This window comes from Cuculus canorus, chromosome Z (assembly GCF_017976375.1).
Source record: "Cuculus canorus isolate bCucCan1 chromosome Z, bCucCan1.pri, whole genome shotgun sequence".
NCBI classification, from domain to species: Eukaryota; Metazoa; Chordata; class Aves; order Cuculiformes; family Cuculidae; genus Cuculus; species Cuculus canorus.
This window is the reverse complement of record NC_071441.1, coordinates 61,761,602-61,781,346: the sequence shown is the minus strand read 5'-3', so window position 1 is coordinate 61,781,346 and position 19,745 is coordinate 61,761,602. Positions and strand designations below refer to the sequence as shown.

Sequence of the window (19,745 nt, the reverse complement as noted above, 5' to 3'; positions counted from 1 at the left end):
TGACGGAATACAGTTATTTCAATGGAAAAGGGCATGCAGTTGCATTCCCCATTATTAGTTGTGTCTGTAGGTGACCTAGAGATACCTCCTACAAATTGATCAGTTTACAGGAAAGATATCAAGTTTCATTTGAATTAGAAAAGAATCTTTTCATTGTTATTTCCTACACTGGCTCATTTATAAAAGGCTGTAATAGTCTACAGAAGTAAAGGACAACAGAAGCTTGAGAGAGCAGCACCAAGGAGAGAGGTTGAAACGAGTTTTGAAACCCACCCCAGAAAGAACAGTATCTTGATCAATTTAAAGCCTGCTTCTGTTAAATTTTTCAATGTTGCTTTAATGTGCAAACCCTCAGTGCTGTGGCTGCAACCCTTATTCAAAGTCCTCTGCTATTTTATCACCTGCTCACTCCCCTGGCATAGCTGGAAGTAGTGGGACTATGATTAAAGTGTTGCTGCACCAAATGGATCTTGCAAACATCCTGTAACAGTTCAAAGTATAGATTTGTTTTGCGAAGGTGAGTTGTACTGTACCCATAAGGAACCTGCTAGTGACCTATAGGTACCCCCCCTTGTTGTGCACCACACCAATGGAGAGGATTTCCCACTGAAGGACTTCAAAAGAGATAAAACCCACAGGGAATTAAGCACCAATGGTCCTCAGACAGCCATTCCATTGCCGGGTGTAACAGGACAAGGTCTGGAAACAGCTCTAGTAAACTCCAGTAGAGAAATACCAGAGTTTGGGAGCAAGCAAGTTCAATTTATCTGTATCATTTTAACATTCCTCTAGATACTTGGGAGAAATCCCACCTTTTTCTGCTTTCAAACCTGCAAATTTAGGAACAGGTTTCAAAGTGATTTGCAGCACACTCTGAAATGCTACATAGCAGCAAACGTATGTTTGCATGTGTGTCCTGTGTGTAGGCTTTGGAGGTGGCCTCTGTGGGAAAATATCAGGGGTTGACCTAAGATGGGGACAATCATTCCAGCTGGTTCCAACAGACCCAACACAGGAAGTAGCTGAGCCCACAATCAAAGCTAGAGACCCTTCTGTGAAAACATATTTAAGAAATGCCAGAACACACCAGGCAGGCATAGAGGAGGGAAAAAGAAAAGGGCAAAAAAGAGAGAGAGAATGAGAAAAAGTAGACAGAACATTGCAGCTCTGGGAGGAAGCCCACACTGGAGTAGCTGGTTATTCCCTGAAGGAGCTGCAGTCCTTGAAGAGTCCGTGCTGTATCAGGAGAAAAAGTGTGAAGAGGAAGGGTTGACACTGAGCAACCATCGCTTACTGACTGTAACCCTTCATTGCCCACAGGCTTTTGAGGTTGGTGGAAGAGCTGGGAGTGCAGGGGGGAAGTTAAACTTGGGAATGGGGGTAAGGAAAGGTGTTTTTTCTAAAGTCTGTATTTTCTTTCTAGAAACAGATGGAATAAAATTTCTCCCAAGCTGAGTCTGTTTTGCCCAAGACAGTAAGTGATCTCCCTGCTTTTATGTCAACCCTCTAACTTTCATATCCTGTTTTCTCCCTCATTCCTGCCAAAAAGTGGGAGTGAGTGAGCAGTCAAATGGACATGTAGCTGACAGCGGACACTAACCCATCACAGTGTGGTGTACACACATACATCTCCTGAATATATATTCACTGGTATGTTCTAATCACTAGAACAGAAGCATATTTGTTTTGTTTTAATGATGAGAAAGAAATAGATTTTTTCTTTTTATCCATCAAGCTCAACCCATGGTCATGATGTCTTGGCACATCAGTATTTTCTCACCTATTATAAACATAGTAAGCTATCCTTTCCATTAATTTGTCAAAATATCACATCAAGTTTTAGTTTTGACTTTATTATCCTTGTTACCAGATTAATGTGATAGCAAAAATCCATAACTTTTATTGTCTTGAAGAACTGAAGTACGTTTTTAAAGGCTAAAAATAGGAAGCCTTTAAAATGCTGCTACATGATGCATAAGTAAGAAATACCTTAGGGATAGGTTAATATTTAATATTGGTTTAAAGTTAATGTTTAGATTCTAATTATAGTTTGAATTACTGAAAACATGGGCTCGGTCAAGTACCAGCACCTGCACAACCTTTCTCAGCATTCAGGTTGATGAGGAAGTGACTGAAAAGGGCTTTATTTTGTTCTTACTCTGGAACTGGAGAGCATTGCATAGGAGTGGTCATAACTCTGGCTACTATGATTCTGTTCTAGCTGCAAACAAGGAACTGCTTAATTAAGGCAGTATTTTAGTCCTGAACGTTCACAGTGGCAGTCCAAAGGAAGTAAGTTATTTCAGGTGAGCATGCTGTGTACAGAAAAGTTAGGCTTGGTCATCACTTCAGTGATTATAAGTTTCTGCATTATTTGACAGAGTTTAGGGCTAAAATTGCAACAGTGATGTTGCCTTTCTTATGAAGAGGTGAGGCAGTCATAATATTCTAAGAATCTGCCCTCTCTGACCTGGTAGATGAGGATGTAGTGCTTCTATCGGTGTCCTAGTGAGAGCTGAAGTTACTAATAACAGATGAAGCAGTAGCATCAAAACAAAGCTGTTCCACTCTACCATTCCCAATAGCCTAATAACTTATTACATTTGCACAGCATCAAGCTGTGTTATAAGTTAAATTAGTCCTTTGTGCAACTGATGTACAGCAACTACAAGTTTCAATTTGTGATTTGAGGATTAGAAAACAAACTCTGCAGGCATTTGGTTATTTTTGGTGCATTCCAATATGTATTTAACAGTAAGACATTATTACCAGAAACATCAAATTGTTCTACAGTATTTCTTGCTCATTCCGTTCAAGCCTATATCTTGCAGATATGCGTTATGTAGGATTTATTCACAATTTCATTAACAATCTGTGTAAAATGGATGTTAGACTGCCAGTAAGGAAAGACCAGACTAAATCAAATCCTGTTTAAGAGAAGAGCACTTGGCTTTCACTATCATATTTCACCAAAAATAAAACACCCTGCCTCCTCTCCACATTCCACTCCTGCCAGGCAGTATCTGATGTATTATAAACAATCTTTTCCTTTTTATTAATGAATCCTGACAATTTCTTCAGACTTACATGCCAACCACTGCTGCATGTTCAAATGAGCAGTCTATCACTGAATTACCTCAGACCACAAGTTCTGTTGGACAACTTTGCTACACTTCGAAGGTTACCTGAAAGTGAAAACTATGAAGAATTAAATAAAAGCTCAGTGAATAAAACAATACCATCGTGAATCATTACTCTTTTGCTTCAGCTTAAAAAACCCCATTGGACTTCATATTTTTCAGTAAATCAGAGGAAAAATGACTCACCAAGAAAAGTAGGACTGAGTGGTAAAAGTTCTGTATAATTTATCATGTGCAAAATAACATAACTGCACAAAGAATATGAACAAATGATACATTTACCAAGTAAATTCCAAGTTTTGAATAACACCGGAAATTTTAGGTTTGGATATGAATGGATTCTCCAGTACTATTTTCATAATTCTGTCTTAATTTTGGTTTTCTAACCTCTATACTTGCTATATAAAATAAGAAAATAAAGAAAATAAATTACATAACTCCTTCATAAAATGTTGTAACTGTTCTACTCCTGCAGAAGATCAGATGGTAAAATATGCACATGTTACTGGCATATCTTAGTATTTGGGCTATGATGACAATACTGATAACATTTTCCTCTTCAGTGGAATGTGAAAGTACAATGCCAAATATTTTTCATTGTTGCAGGATCATGAGGTTATGATTTACACCAATGTTAATAACTATATTTTTAAGCAGATATTAAAATTAGTGAGAAAAGCAAAATGATTTAAATTATTTCTTTCAATAACCCAATAAATGAAAATGTTTTTTATAAGCTGGTACTAGATCTCTGCTGATGGTAGCGACAAGGGACAGGTCAGATCAGCTGGAGAAGCTACAGAAAATCAACCACAATTTGGTAATTCTGCAGGTATTGCAAAGAAATCGTATAAACATTACCTTGCTTCCCAAATACACTAGCGTAAAGGATGGCTAACTGCATCTAACTCACATTATCATACTGAGCCTTCAGTGCAAATTCCTATGACATAATCTCTCTCTTTATTAGAACTAAAAATGGTACTTATTCTATGCTTACTGAGTGCTCTTATCTGTCTTGTGAAGCAGGATTGACAGTAGCAGGCTTCATAGAACTGAAAAGCATTTGTATTGGATTGGATGCAGGACTAGGCATATACTAAAAATATAATTCCTATCATAAAAATGAGGTAGCTATCATGATTAGACATACTGGTTCAGTCCTCTAGGTCCATGGAAATCGCTGACCTGTCTATTGGAAAGGCTACCACGCATCTCCTTCAGTGCCAGTTATGCATGCGATCTTATGAAGTGGAATCTGTCTATTTAATATCGGACTAAAACAAAAAAAAACGTTTTGCTTTCAGTCATTAATCACTTCTTATTATGCTGCTTCAAGTTCAAGTTAGTGATGAGCTCTTCAAAAGCTTCCTCTCTTGCCATGGTGATGGTTGGATTTCACCCTGGCCTGAACATATACAACAAGTGGCGATGCTTGCCACTGCGTTCTGACATCATGGGGAAAAAAATCACCAACTCAACAGACTTGCATCCCACCATACTGACAGTAAAGATCTGTTTTGCTCTGTTGCCACTCAAAGCCATCTAATTTTTCTTCCTTTGTTCTTCATAAGGCCAAGTCCAATATATGGAAATAGCTTTTGTGGATACCAGGATTCTGTATAAAATGCCACAGTCCTATAGCAGACCTCTTCTGGGTACTTCAATTCCAGTGTACTGACCGTTGTACTGAGTCTGACTTGCATATGAAAGAGATGGAAAATTTTATGGAAAATTGTAATCATAGAATTCTAGAATCACAGAAACATTTAGGCTGGAAAAGGCCCTTGAGATCATTGATCCCAACCTAATGCTGCCAATTCCACCACTAGCCTATGTTGCTAAGCACGAGATCCACAAATCTTTTAAAAACCTCCAGGGATGGTGACTCAACTACATTCCTGGGCAGCCTGTTACAGTTCTTGATAACACTTTTGGTGCAGTATTTCCTAATATCTATTTTAAACCTCCCCGGTTGCCACTTTGGTTCATTTACTTTTGCCCTACCACTTCTTATTTGGGAGAAGGGACTGACATCTGCCTCACTACAATCTCCTTTCAGGTAGCTGTAAAGAACAATAGGTTTCTCCTCAGCCTTCTCTTCTCCAAACTAAATAGCCCCAGTTTCTTTAGTTGTTCTTCACAAGACTTGTTCTTTAGGCCCTTCACCACCTTCATTGCCCTTTTTTGGACGTGTTCGAGCAGCTCAATATCGTTCATGTAGTGAGGGGACCAAAGCTGACCTCAGTATTTAAGGTGTAGCCTCTCCAGTGCTGAGTAGAGGGGAACAGACTCTTCCCTCCTCCTACTGCTGCTGCTCCGATACAAGCCAGGATGTTTTTGGCCTTCTTCGTCACCTGGGCACACTGCTGGCTTACCAGCTTATTCAGCCAGCACCCACAGGTATTTTCTGCCAGGCAGCTTTCCAGCCAGTCTTCCCCAAGCCTGTAGCGATGTACGGGGTTGTTGTGACCCAAATGTAGGACCTGACAGTGAGCTTTGTTGAACACATACAGCTGGCCTTCGCCCATTAATCCAGCCTATCCATACTCCTCTGCAGAGCCTTCCTATGCTCAAACAGATAGACACTCCCTCTCCACTTGGTGTTTGTAAAGCAAGTTTGCAAACTTGCTGAGGGAGTACTCAATCCCTTCATCCACATCATTGATGAAGATATTAATCAGAACCGGCCCCAGCATGGAGCCCTGGGATACATCAATTGTGACTGACTGCTAACTAGATTTAACTCCATTCATCACAATGCCTTCGCATCCAACCAGTTTTTACCCAACAAAGAGTATGCCCATCCATGCCATGATCAGCCAGTTTTTTTAGGGAGAACACTGTGGGCAACAGTGTCAAAGGCTTTACTAAAGTCTAGGTAGGCAAAATCCACAGCCCTTCCCTCCTCAACTAAGTGAGTCAACTTGTGACAGCAGGAGATCAGGTTAGTTTAGCAGGAGATGCCTTTTGTGAACCCCTGATGACTGGGCCTGATTGTGCCAAATGGTGGCACTCAGTATGATCTGCTCCATAACATTCCATAGCACCAAGGGGAAATAAATATGGATGTAATTCCCTGGATCCTCCTTCTAGCTCTTTATGTAGATTGGCATCACCTTTGCCAAGCTCCAGTCAACTGGGACATCCCTGGTTAGCCTTCTTGCCTAAACACTTTGAGAAAACCTTCAATAGGAAATTGGATTTCAGGAAATTAAACTGGAAGGCAGGAGAAGCCTAAAAGTAACTGAAACAGAACTTTTTATTTAAGATATTTTAGGAAAAAATCCAGTGCTTGCAGGATGTTAGTTTATACTGACTTTTAAAAGGAAAATGAAGTTTTCTCAAGGGTACGAATTATAGAATTTCCTTTTGTGTTTATTTTAAAACCATAATTTTTTGGAAATTTATGTCCAATAATTCTTGTGAAATAGCTGTGATGTATGCAGTCCTATACATTTTCATTCATCTTTAGGCATCATTTTGATTGTTTTGCTGGCCTTAGAGCAGGCTATACTGAAAGCCTGAAGAAATGTATTGGCTGTGTGGTTGGTAATACTCCACCCACTTGCTACTTAATGGTTCATAAAATCCATAGTAAAATTTTTTTTAGAGGTCAGAAAAGTAGCAAACAGTTAAAAGCATAACTATCAGTAAGCAAGTTGTTACAGAGACACTTGGGAAATCTGCACATGAATTTGCAGCAAATTTTCACTAAAGACTTCATCTATGCCCAATTATAAATTCAGACTTCTTTTTCTCTTAATGATTTTTGCCTGTTTGTTCTATTACTGAACATTATTCTGCATGGACTTGTAATGAAGACATAAGATACAGAATTTAGCCTATAATGTGGCTTCTTCATCTTAAAATGCTGTACAGGCCTGAGAGTGATGCAAGAACTCCCAGATAATATGATAGTGACAGTAATTACATTTGCTGCTCTTTTTTTGTCTAGGTGAAAGGAGCAATGATTCCTAGGCTGGGAGCCAGAAGATATTATATCACAGCTTTTTTTCCAGGTGTGGCTCTTCTGATGCTATGGAAAAAGACATTGAGCTGGAAAGTCTTGAAGACTCAGGTGTTAGGTCCCAACTCTGGCTTTCATATGCCATCTGGAGTATTAATCAGCATATTCTAATGCCTGCTTTGTTGATTGGGTGTGTGCAGAGGTGCAGATGTGTATGCAAAAATGTCACTCATGGACCTCAGCCAAATAATTATGAACCAAAGCCCTTGCATAATGTTAAACTGATGGCCTTCAGAAGAACACTGTTTTGTAACTTTCGAGCTGAGACTACAAATGCATGTTACTTTAACAGTGTCAGAAGAAAAGCATGTATGAATTCCTCTCTGGAAATGCCACTGTGAATCAAAAAATACCTTGAAACCAATACTTCAAATTTTATAAAGTGTGACTAAATCAAAGGAAATACTCTTGAGTACTGACAGACTAACTAAAGAAAAAGTGATTTGAGCTTTAAGGAAAAAATAATTGAACAAAATATATCTATTCACTTCCTTTACAGGTGCTTATTGTTTCTTCAGACATCGGTCTTAGCATCCGAGAGCTAGTAGCTGAGAATAAACTGCGTGTTCACAATGCAAGAACATTTGGCCAAAGGAGTGGTCTGCAAAAAAATGTTACTCCTTAGCAACAATGTTTCTTATTTCTTTCAGACCTGTCATTTCCTTAATAAGTTACACTACAATAAAAATAAATTTTAAAAATTAAACATTGATAATGCATATTCAATATAAAATATATGATCACTGTAATGATGGAGCAAGTTCAGCACTAGCTTGTTCTAGATCCACAAAGATTTCAGTTACACATTTTTTACTGCAATATTTATTTTATCTCAACATTCTGCATAGAGACTAGAGTCAGGGATTAATCAGAAATATATGTGGGATCCTGAGGAGCAGCCTGGCTTTACTTCAGCAGAGCTCTCAACTTCCAGCACTAGCTGCGTCCTACAGCCTGTGAGCAGAGGTCCTCAAAATATCAGATTTACAGGGCAGGATTTTGCAGGTGTGTAAACCTATGTAGCTTCACGGCCTTAGTGGAATTACAATGATTTACGCAAGCTGAGGATGTGTTTGAGTGTAGCCTTTTAACAGGATATTTCCCACTTCTACCCTAGCAAAGTTAACTAATCATTGCTCAGGAGAAAAAGAGCTGCAAGAGGAAGATTGTTAATGAGAGCACAGGAGCTGAAATGTGGTTTAACGTCATGTAAGAGGAGTACATGAGAGGAGCGGAGTTAATTTTAGCTGTGTAACGCATCCAAGAACTGTTCTGGAACACAAGGTTATAGTAAATATACACTGGCTAAGCGCTATTAGAAAGGCATCTAATGACAATCATGCTGCAACTACAGACCTTGTAATTTTGTGATCCGCATAAATATATGAAGTATCTTTTCCCAGTCTCAACTGTTAGAGACAGCATGGTTCCTACAACACCCTTATGTATCCATAGGTGATAATGTCACAAGAACTATGCAATTCTAATTATGAATGCTTCTTTTTTTTTTTTCTTTATGCAGTGCTCTGTGTTTTCTTAAAAGGAACAAGTGAGTTGGAAGGGTCACTAAATAAAATACCAACACAGACACAAAGTTCTTCAGTAGGTACAAGCAGAGATTTCTTGACAAGTACACACATATGTGTAAATCTATACAAAGATTCTCTGAAGAGGCGGTGTGTGATAATAATAGAAATAGTAACACAGTACATAATGGGCTTGAGGAGAGCCATAGTCAGCAACTACCAAGACGATTCTTAGAGAAAACAAAATCTCCCCTGAAGCTGAGTTGTAGAGCCAAGCATCTTATTACCACTAAGTAGTGGCATGAATAGTTTTGTGTAACAATCAAGGAGCAGAGAAACCTGTGAACTGCTGAAGTGCTTAATGTTGAGTGCAATTATGCAACTGACAGGTTATTTCAAATCATTCCAAAGTTGAGATGTCATGGACAGATTCAAATAGCTGCATAACTTGGAAACAAGACAAAACTAATGTGTTAGAAGAGGAATAATAGAATGTATTTTCTTTAATGAAATAAGCAGAATTCTTCCACTGTATTATTAGTAATGCTTGACATTAAAAAAAAATTAAGGAAAATGTAAGAAGGAATTATACTTTGTTAGTCTTAATTAAACATTTGGGAGAGTCTGTCAATTTTTGGAGCACTGCTGAGTAAGAGTGATGTTTCCTCTGCACTAAGATTAGACCCTGGAGGCAGAGTCTGTCAGATACCATATTTGAATTACAGTCCTCCCTTCTAGTCAATGGAAATTTCTAATTCATTGGTCCCCTGTACTAATAGCAAATTGCTGCTTTTCTTTCGCCAGGCTGTCCTGTACATTATGATGGACCAGCAAAAGGGACAAAGTAACAACCTGCTCTGTTCTGCCTCCCAGCCTCCTTAGGCTTAAAACTCCCTAGAAGAAAATGAAGGATAAAGCCATATTTCCTTTCATACTACCTTTATCTGAAGACTAGTTAGCTAGAAAACAGTTCTTGGGCATACGCCAGGTCACAACATCATTCTTCATTAGTCTTGGCTTCTAGAAGTTTCTCATCATGGCTCCGATTTCCTGTAAAATTGAATAACTTAGTGAGTGACATGGATGAAAGAGATCCTGAAGTGATCCCTTCAGTGATTATGGGATCAAGGGTGAGACAATTACCACCACCGACTTGCTTCACAATAATTTGCTAGATGGTCATCCCTTGCAGTTCCTGATTATCACATTTTCTGTGTTGTTCCAAACGAAAAAAATAAAAAAGGCTTTGGTTGAATGTGAAAAGCTCAGTTGACATAATGAACAAATTACCAAGTGCTTATCTCCTTGCCTATTACTTTACCTGATACTGTTCCAGTCATTTAATCTGAACAATAAATATACCAAGTTGCTCTGATAACAGAGTTAAGAAACACTTTGTAGCATCTACAGACTAATTACCATAAACAGGAAAATGTCTATATTCCAGAAGTTTCCTTTTCAAGGACCATAAACCCACAAAAACCTTTTCAGCACTCTAAAATCTTTTGAGAAAAGAACCTGTAAGCAACAGAAACCACCAAATCTAAACATTGCAGGCAGAGAACAGGGAATGTGGAGGGTGTCGATGATGGCCCCTCTAATAGCAACAGCAAATTATTTGTAAGGTTTAAATGCACAGAGGCAGCACCATTTCAAGAAGCATTTAAATTTAGCAACCACATGCTAAACTTACCATGGATATCATAATCACTCCAAAAATATCATTATAGCTCTATATTCCTAATCTAGACTGTTTGGGGGTGGTGTGGTTTTTTTTGGTTTTGGTTTTTTTTTTCAGAATCTGCTGGATTTTCAAAACTGGAAGTGATAGAATGCTGTATTTTGGCTTCATTGATCACAGCCTGTATCCATTTTGCAAAATAAGCACAATTTTAAAAGAACTTATTTGAATGAAGCATAAAGACCTTATTCATATTTGTTGGCATATTGTGAGCATTATTAAAAGATTTATAGTCAAGCACATTCAAAAGCAGGAAAGCCAAACATCACCTATTTTTCCTGATTAGACTTTGAAGTGCTAAGATAAATGCTTGCAATAGCCAATGCAAAACATCACAAAAAGGCTTTTCAATACACCTGAAACATTCAACATCTTCGAGGGTAAGTGGTATTGGCAGCTGTTTCATTCAATGAAAGCTATGAACTCAGGATTTGAACATGAAGGGCATGAATTCAACAAAATTCAGAGCCTGTAATAAACACAAAATGGCAAGGGAGAGAGGGAGGATTTTTGTTTTGGAGCATTGAGCCCAGTACAACTCTGATTCAGCAGCATCATTACTCAATCTATTTCTCATGTGGGGAAAATATTTATTCTGGCAAAAGTCCCCTCACAAGGGCTTATTGTAGAGGAAATAGTGCTCGGTAGAAAAATATTTCTTACTTTTTTTCTCCATACAAGCCACTTTCATTTGTTGGCCTCTCTTTTTAGTCCTCAGAGCATTTAATAAACGTGTCAATTAATTGCTTAAACAGTCTAAGGAAAGCTTTACTAATACGGATTTATTAAAAACTGAGGAAGTCTCTTGTAAAACCATCAGAAATTTTGATGAGTAGTGAAAATAATAATTAAAACTGAACAGATCAAATTAAATTGTGCTAACTTTTTCACATTTACTACTTTGATCACACTGGGCTGAGAAATATCTTTGTTGCAGTTTAGCAAAAAGTATGTCTCCTATTATCTTTAAATGAAAGTTTTGATATTAATTAGTTTTATAATTTCCTTAAAGATTTCATAGCATAATATGGAAATAATTCTATTAACTTTTTTCTCTTCATAAAAGAAACCCCTAGTAAGAAAACCAGTGAGAAAGTGATGATTTGTTCTTGCTGTCTACAGGGCATTAATTCTATATTATTACTGCCTGAATCATAAAGGAACCTTGGCTTTCATGTCAGACAAAACAAGTTTCTGGGAAGTAAAGACCTCTGTGCAAAGTAATGTGAAAAGCAGCTATGGACATACTGGCAGTGGAATGAAGGAAGGAACATGTAAGCAACTTTATCCATCTGTATATGTTTATATACTATTTCTTTATTCTTCAGAGATAATGCTGAATACTGAACAGGCAGTAATGTTTACAAATATTGTAATAGCTGCAGTAGCTGGATGTATCTTAAATTTACTAACACTTTTCATTGTTGTAGCAGTATATGAGCAACTTCCACTCTCTTTCAGTGCAGCTAAGTACATTTAGGACAGGGAAAGACAAGTATTACTTTTATTTTTATATTTTTCCAGATTAGACTTCTCAATGCTAAGAGAAATTAGCATCTTCATGGACTTGTATCAAAATGTATTCAAATCAAGGTTAAAACACATGTCGGCAAGGTAAGCAAGCCCTTCCCAGGGGGAACACCTTCCCACCTAGTTTAGTATCGTGTTGCCTCACATGTGTGACCTGATCAAGAATATCTTAGGCTTAGAAATATCACACATTCTGCAAGATAATGACAAGCAATTTTAAGTAGCCTTCTTTCAGTTCACAGGCTTAAAATGTGTTTTTATTCAAATTAGAATGCAAGACTATATTCATAGAATACCCTGAGTTGGAAGAGACCTGCAAGGATCATTGCATCCTGTCCCTGCACAGGACAGCCCCAACATTCACACTTGTTCCACTGCTCCACCACCCTCTGGGTGGAGAACCTTTTCCTAATATCCAACCTAACCCTCCCCTGACAACATCTTCCAGCCATTGCCTTGGCTCCTGTCTTTACTTGCTAGAGAGAAGAGATCAGCGCTTGCTGCTTATTCTCCCCTTGTGAGGATGTTGTACACTACAATGATGTTTCCCTTCAATCTCCTCTTCTGCAGGCTGAAATTGATGCAACACAAGTATTCAGTGCCAGTTGAAGGCCTAAGCATGGCAGAAAGGCTGAGTGTGAGACCAAGGGCCACCTGATATTAAGTAGACTTGTAACTGCTCTTGTTAAAGCTGGTAACTTAAGGACGAAGTATTACTCTGCAATTGAAAAAAAATTACAGGTTTCCAATTTACAAGATTCTCTGCCTGAACTGCATACAAATTCGGCATTTGATTTTTAAAGCATACACATGTTTGAAAATAATCAATATGTTGCCATCATCAGACATCTACTCAGAAAGGAGGAAAAGACTTCTAGAACTGGCAAAACAAATTTATAGCTCTCTTCACTCTGCTGCTATTACTTAAGGTAGAAGGTTACTGATCTTTTAATCCTAATGTTACAACCCAGGCCAGAAATAGGAAGAATGAAGAGTTATTTTCTTTTCAATGATACACATGTTGCAAACAACAAAACCAGAAATGATGTGATATTTACAGCCTTGGCCATAAAATAATGTTTGCGTACAAATGCTATCTGCTAAATACATAGCAAAGTCAAGCAAGGTCTGTGGCGTGTAAGATGGGATCCAGGACGGCTGAAACCTCTGGGAATCCTTCCAGTGATGTCAGCCAGACCCACATTTGGACTGCAGGATCGGAAAGATGCACAGGATGTAGGTCTTTCCCTTCATTACAAAGTAAAATATTTAAATTCTGTAACAAACATGGAAGTATAGGTGCACTGCAGGCTATTGTTGTCATGAACCTCCTTAAAAAATTCTGTAATCCAGCAAATTTTTCTTTGTCTTATTTCACCAGTTGATGCCTGATGTTGTAAACGGTATGAATGGATCAGATTTTACCCATGACTCAAAAAGGGAGAGGTAGGAAGGCAAATTATTTACCCCACCATGGTGATAATCAGTTAGAAGCAGTAGGTAGAAAGACAGAGAGTGAAAAAATGTCTTTAGACACAGCATGGGCAACTCAGCCAGGATATTATCTTAACACCTTTAAATTTGAATTTATTAGAATCAAGCAGATGTGGTATGGTTTTACCTTGCTAAGTTCTGCATAATTTACTGGAATGTGTAGTACTTTTTTTTTTTGTATGTGTGACTGCTAAATGTTTTGCAGATGTTAAAATTTCAGCTCCACTGGAATGGGAAAGAATATTTACTGGCAGAAGCTGAAAAAATATAGAAAGAATTTTTATGTCCATCTTCTCTGAAACTTAAAAGTGAGTCTAAGTGAGTCTCTCCAATGAAGACTTGAATTTCTATTACTAGAAATAACTATGTAATTACATTATTTTCCTTTAGAAATCCTCAAAATAAGAAACTGTGGAAGAAAGAGTAAAGTGGTTTTTTTTGTCCTCCATTTTATTGCTTTTTCTGTTCCTTTCAAAATGTGAGCAAATCCTGAAGCCACCCCTCTCAGATTTGTTCTTTCTGGCTGTAACTGGCTTTCAAATTAACTTAACCTTGTGCTTTGGCTCAATAGGTATGGAGCAGCTGGTAAATATTCTTACTCTTTCAAACAGCATTCCTGGGAGACCAAGTCACATGAAAGGGAGGGACTTCTGTTCTGGGTGGGCAGGAAGGATAGAAAGGCCAGAACTGAAAGGCAGGATTGTACTAGCAGATGTTAAGTTCAAAAGTATCTCACTGGCTGGGAACAACAAAAAGGAAAGGAATGCCACAGCATAACTGTTTTTTTGGTTTTGTTTTTTTTTTTCTGAAGCAAACACATCATAAAGTGAGAGATCTAGAGCTGCTTAACCAGGCCAAAATCAAACTAAAATACTGAAAGCTGACATGCATAAAAAAAAAAAAAAATAATCTTGACAGGTCTCATTTATGTGAATAGGCTTACATGGATATCTTGGATATAAAGGAAGTTCTAACTTCTTTTCAGCAGAGTTAGTTATAGAGTGACTAAGTTACTACTAAATGAGGCTGTTGCATGTTACGTTAAAGGCATGCCAAACTCTATGCCAGTCAGCTGTGTGCACTGGATTCACAAAGCTGATGTAAATGAGTTAAGTGACACAATTTTAAACCAGTGCAATGAAGATCTCTCCTTCTATTTGTTCTTGGAGGACAGGGGAGGAGGAAGAGAGGAAACTTTGCTTTAGCTGGATTTACTAAAATAGAAATATACAAGAGATCTTCAAGGTTTTTGAAAAGAAAGGTACAGGACTCTGCTAGCTAAAAGAAAGAAACAACAGCTGCTCACCCTGATTTTGCTTTCAATTCAAATAAAAACCAGGAAAAAAGACAGTATAAGGAGAAGAATGTTTTATTTCACGTCCAAGAAACAAAACAAAACAAAAGAATAAACTTATAGAGTTATCTGACATTTTCTCTTGAAATTACTTTAATCATCTGGAGAGGAAAAACTGAATAGAAAAAGAGGTCAACAAAGAAAGACAAATAGAACTGATAGCTTTTCCACACTTGGGTTTTAAAAACACGTTCTTATATCTTGCTTTTACTTCATTCTATGGAAAATAAGAAAAAAAGACAATGCTTCCAAGAGCAAAAATTAAATAAAAATTAAAAATTAATTGAAAATTAAAATAAGGATTAAAAGGCAGGTATAAGTGAAGAAAATATAGCTGAAACATTTTGCTGGTACAATATGGTGATCATCCAAGACTGCTAAGTAAATTCTCTCCTAAGGGTTTATAGCATCTCTCACATGTCACTTTAAACTCCTCAAGAATAACTCAAGCCAGCAAGACGGAAACACAAAATCATTGAGACTAGAAGTGACTTCTTGAGATCTTCTAGACCAACCATCCCTTCCTCAAGCGGTGTAAGTTAGAGTATATTGTGCAAGACAATATCCAGCTGGGTTATAAGTATTTCAACACATGGAGACTCCTCAACTTCTTTTGGCAACCTGTGTCAGTGTTTGACCACCTACCAGTAAATAAATCCTAAAAAATTTTAAAATAATCTGTTCAGAAGGATTTTGATGTGCTTTGATTGTGCCCTGCCAATGGGCACTGCTGAGAAGACTCCTCTTCTTCCCTTCCCTTCATCAGGCATTTATACACATAGATAAGATCCTCCTGAACCTTTCCTTCTTCAGGATGAAGAATCACAACTCCCTTTGCCTATTTTCATGGGAAAGATGCTCCAGTCCCTTACTCATCTTCATGGCCCCACATGGGGCTTAATAGAGTAAGTCCATGACTTTCTTGTAATGGGGAGCCGGTACTGTACTCTGCACTTTAGATGTTGAATAGAGAAGATAGATCACCTTCAGGGACCTGCTGACAGTGCTCTGCCTAAAGAAGTCCAGGCAACAATTGGTCTTCCTTAGGAACACTGGAGGACCAGGAGTCAACAGGAACACTGTTGACTCCTGGTCAACTCATTGTCCACTAGGACCCCAGCTCCTTCTCTGCAGCACTGCTTCACAGACTATCAGACCCATGATGGTAATACTGTATTGTGGAGACCAGCTTCAAACTCAGAAGGGTATGTCTTCTCAGAAATAGGAGAGTGCATCACTTCTGTCATGTAAATTGAAATTTATAACAAGATTTAAGGTTTGATGTCTAAGGAGAGCATTGTTAGAAAACACTCATTGAAGTTTCCAGTGGATTTTCTTTTAGATGTTTTAATAGGAAGCTCTTGTGGATTGAACCAACTTGTCATGTTTGCACTTTGCAAGACCATATTAATGCAATGTTCCCTTGTCTCTGTGGGAAGAAGCTAAGTGCATGCTGTTGACTCAAAAGAGGCACCTGAGAAGCTGAACAGAAGTACACTAACACAATTAAATAAAGTCACATCTCTTCAAAGATTTGGCTTTGTTCATGGAAACAATGCAAACAAAGCTAACACTTCAAAATCAAATTTCATCAAACTATCAAGCCTATTTTTCTAATCTGCTTAGGACTCAAGAACTGGTGGAAATTCAGTCAAAAACTGTGGAAGAACTGGAAAGGAAATTTACAAACCAGAAGATGAGCTCTTACCTTTATGTAAAATCTCCACTTCCACATTATGCATAATTTCACCTTGGCAAGAGTCCAAATCTCAACTTTTTGCCTTCTTTTTCTAATGTAGAGTTGACTGTATTTATGATGTCAGGCCGTTTCCTCCAGTTATATATTAAACTGATACTAACAACCAAAATCTGCCCAGGAATACTGACCTGAATTAAAAAAAAAACATATAGTCCTATCCTTACAGTGGCTTATGATAAAGAAGTGCAGTAAGACAACAGCACTGTCATTGCATAACATTTACCTCACTGTCATGATGTAAGTTATTTTGCTGTTCCTGGAGTTTTATACTGAGCTAAGACAAACTCTGGTTAAATATTTTTAAAGAAAAGCAACAAAATAAAACCCACAAATGTTTAGTCTAATAATATTGATTTAACTCTTATCTTAATAAAAGGGATTATTTTTATCTTAAGTATTAATAAGTTGAACAGCAATCAAAAATATTTTATTTTAGTATTTTTTAATCTTTTATCTCTTACAATACACATTTCTCCCTGCCATAGCATATATGTGTGCCTGAGACAAGTGAAAGAATGATAAATAGTTCTCAATTTAGCATTTTAGCTCCAGTGACCATGAAATTATTTAAAATTTGATCGACATAAATACTTTATTTTCTCCTTTAACACCACACTTCCTCAAACTGAGAAGTCCTCAGACTTGCTTTCTTTTCATACTCAGTTTCATACTGCTTTCCTCTTTGGTTGCATGAGATCCTAGTAAGCCCTTTCACTTTAATCTGAGTGCTTTAGAATCAGAATTTATGTTTTTCTGTGTTTGTCAAAGCTACTTTACTGCTTGTCGTTCAATGCTTTCACAAAAATCTTCCTCTAATAAAGGTGACTCCAGTTCACAAAATTCAAATTGCCTAGCTGAATAAGCTTAAATGAAAGAAAAAGTCTAGATATCTGTGTCTGAAATTAGAGAATGAAGAAAGATAAACAATTTGAGCTCCCAAAAGTCTGGAAGTAACTGCAAAAGCAAAAGAAGTGGAAGATATTGGACTTATACATGCCTTACAACAGTCATGATGATAAAGTAGTTTTATGCTAGGGCATGTTGAAATGTATGACACACAGGTTCACTAGACCTGACACAGACATTCTGGATGAAAATAGGTCTGGTTTCCAGCTTCCTATCAACATATCTGGCTGAGATCAATGAAAGGTTGTAGGATAACTTCCTGACTTCCAATGAGCCGGCAATGTGCACTCGCAGCCCAGAAGACCAACCATATCCTGGGCTGCATCAAAAGAAGCATGGCCAGCGGGGTAAGGGAGGTGACTCTGCCCCTCTATACCTCTCTTGTTAGACCTCATCTGGAATACTGTGTCCAGTTCTGGAATTCACAGCATAAGAAGGATATGGAACTGTTGGAACGGCTCCAGACGAGGCTACAAAGATGATTGGAGGGCTGGACTACCTTCCCTATGAGGACAGGCTGAGAGAGTTGGGTTTGTTCAGCCTGGAGAACAGAAGGCTCAGAGGAGATCTTACAGTGACCTTCCAACACCTGAAGGGCCTACAGGAAAGCTGGAAAGGGGCTACTCGTAAAGGCTTGTGGGGATAGGACAGGGGGAATGGGTATAAGCTGGAGAGGGGCAGATTTAGACTGGACATTCGGAAGAATTTCTTCACCATGAGAGTGGTGAGACACTGTCCCAGGTTGCCCAAGGAGGTTGTGGCTGCCCCATCCCTGGAGGTGTCCAAGGCCAGGTTGGATGGGGCCTTGGGCAGCCTGATCTAGTGGGAGGGGGGGGTTGGAGCTGGATGATGGCAGGGGGGTTGGAGCTGGATGATGATCTTTAAGGTCCCTTCGAACCCTAACTATTCTATGATTCCAAACAGAAAAAAAATTCCTCTGTTCTGACTGCCTTAATTCCTCAAAGAAAGTTTTGGTTTTGTACTTTGTAATAAAATTTCAGACTAAGAGTGATTAATTAAGGTGTAAAAGACAGAACTGAAACAACTGGCCCCTCCTGATGCCTCCATTACCCGTTTCCCATCTAAGCTCTCTTTCTCAAGTCACCATCTGAGAGATGGGTGACGCTTCCCTGCTTCAGTGGAGTGAAGGTTTTCAGGAATGATGTTCTACAAAAAAGAATTTGAGACTATCTAGGTAAAGTACATGAAACTACAATGTACTTTTTGTTCCTGGACAAGGTGACTTTAGGTGTTTTCCTCCCTTCAGTGCATTTTTCTCTTCTACATCCTGTCTTCTCATTTTATTCTCATAGCAAAGCAAACTGCCACTTTTGTGTCCTCCCAGTACATTTTCAGATTGGACTGCAAATAGAAGGAATTTTTGAGAACTAACTTTTATTTTTCTTTCTGGGTCAATAGACTACAGCTCTTTTGCATTTAGCATGTATAATCATTTCAGAATCCCCCTTATCAAATCCATCATCTGCCACTGCCTGATTGATTGACATTTCCTACCCTTTTCCAGGTCAGATTCTCAAGTGATCCAAATCTTTTTGCAGCAGACTAAACAATATTACAATTTTATTTTTTTTTAAGATACACTGCTAGCAGTCCTATTTGTCCACTTGTATAATGTGTGCACTTTTACTGCTAGTATGGAAAAAGAGACCTCTTCTGAAATTAAATGACATAGTTCACAGAATGAATGACCCATTAGGTTAGTTAGATGCAGTGACTTTCAGTGCCAGGCATTAATAATCACTTTTTTGTACATCACTTGTGACAGCTGCAACTGAAGGTTTAAAGCCTCAGAGCTTTCTCACAGACATTGTGCCCTAAGCAGAGCTGAGCTGTCGAGCTGACAGACAGGATTTGTGTTCTATTCAGGGGATAAAATAAGTTAAATCACAAGTGTCTCTACTCAGTCTCTCGCTGTCTTTATCTAGTCTTTCCTTCTGCTTTTCTGAAAATCTGTTGCTAGTAGAATAGTTTGTAGGAATGGAAGGACATTAGAGTCAGAGGAACCCAAAAACTGTCACCAGTGAAACTGCCTTGTAATCTACAAAAATCTGGGTGAGATCAGTGACTGACTGATGCTGAAGAAACATAATCAAATAACACATTATATTCTGATATGATACATTTTCTTTCTTTCATTGAGCTTATTGCACTTATTGCAAAAATAAAAGAAAGGAGAGTGTTCAGTTCTAAGAAAGATGATGTTCAGCTCTGTTTTCATAAGACAGATAAAATTCAGATAACATT

General features: G+C 38.1%; 1 long non-coding RNA gene across 1 annotated transcript; it reads left to right on the top strand.

Annotated features, from left to right (window-relative positions):
- The first annotated feature begins 1,357 nt into the window (after nt 1-1,357).
- LOC128850486 (uncharacterized) lies at nt 1,358-13,788 on the top strand. Its single transcript, XR_008447894.1, has 4 exons — nt 1,358-1,474; nt 11,560-11,711; nt 11,962-12,051; nt 12,538-13,788. It is a non-coding gene; the product is annotated as an uncharacterized LOC128850486 (long non-coding RNA).
- Nucleotides 13,789-19,745: the final 5,957 nt, after the last annotated feature.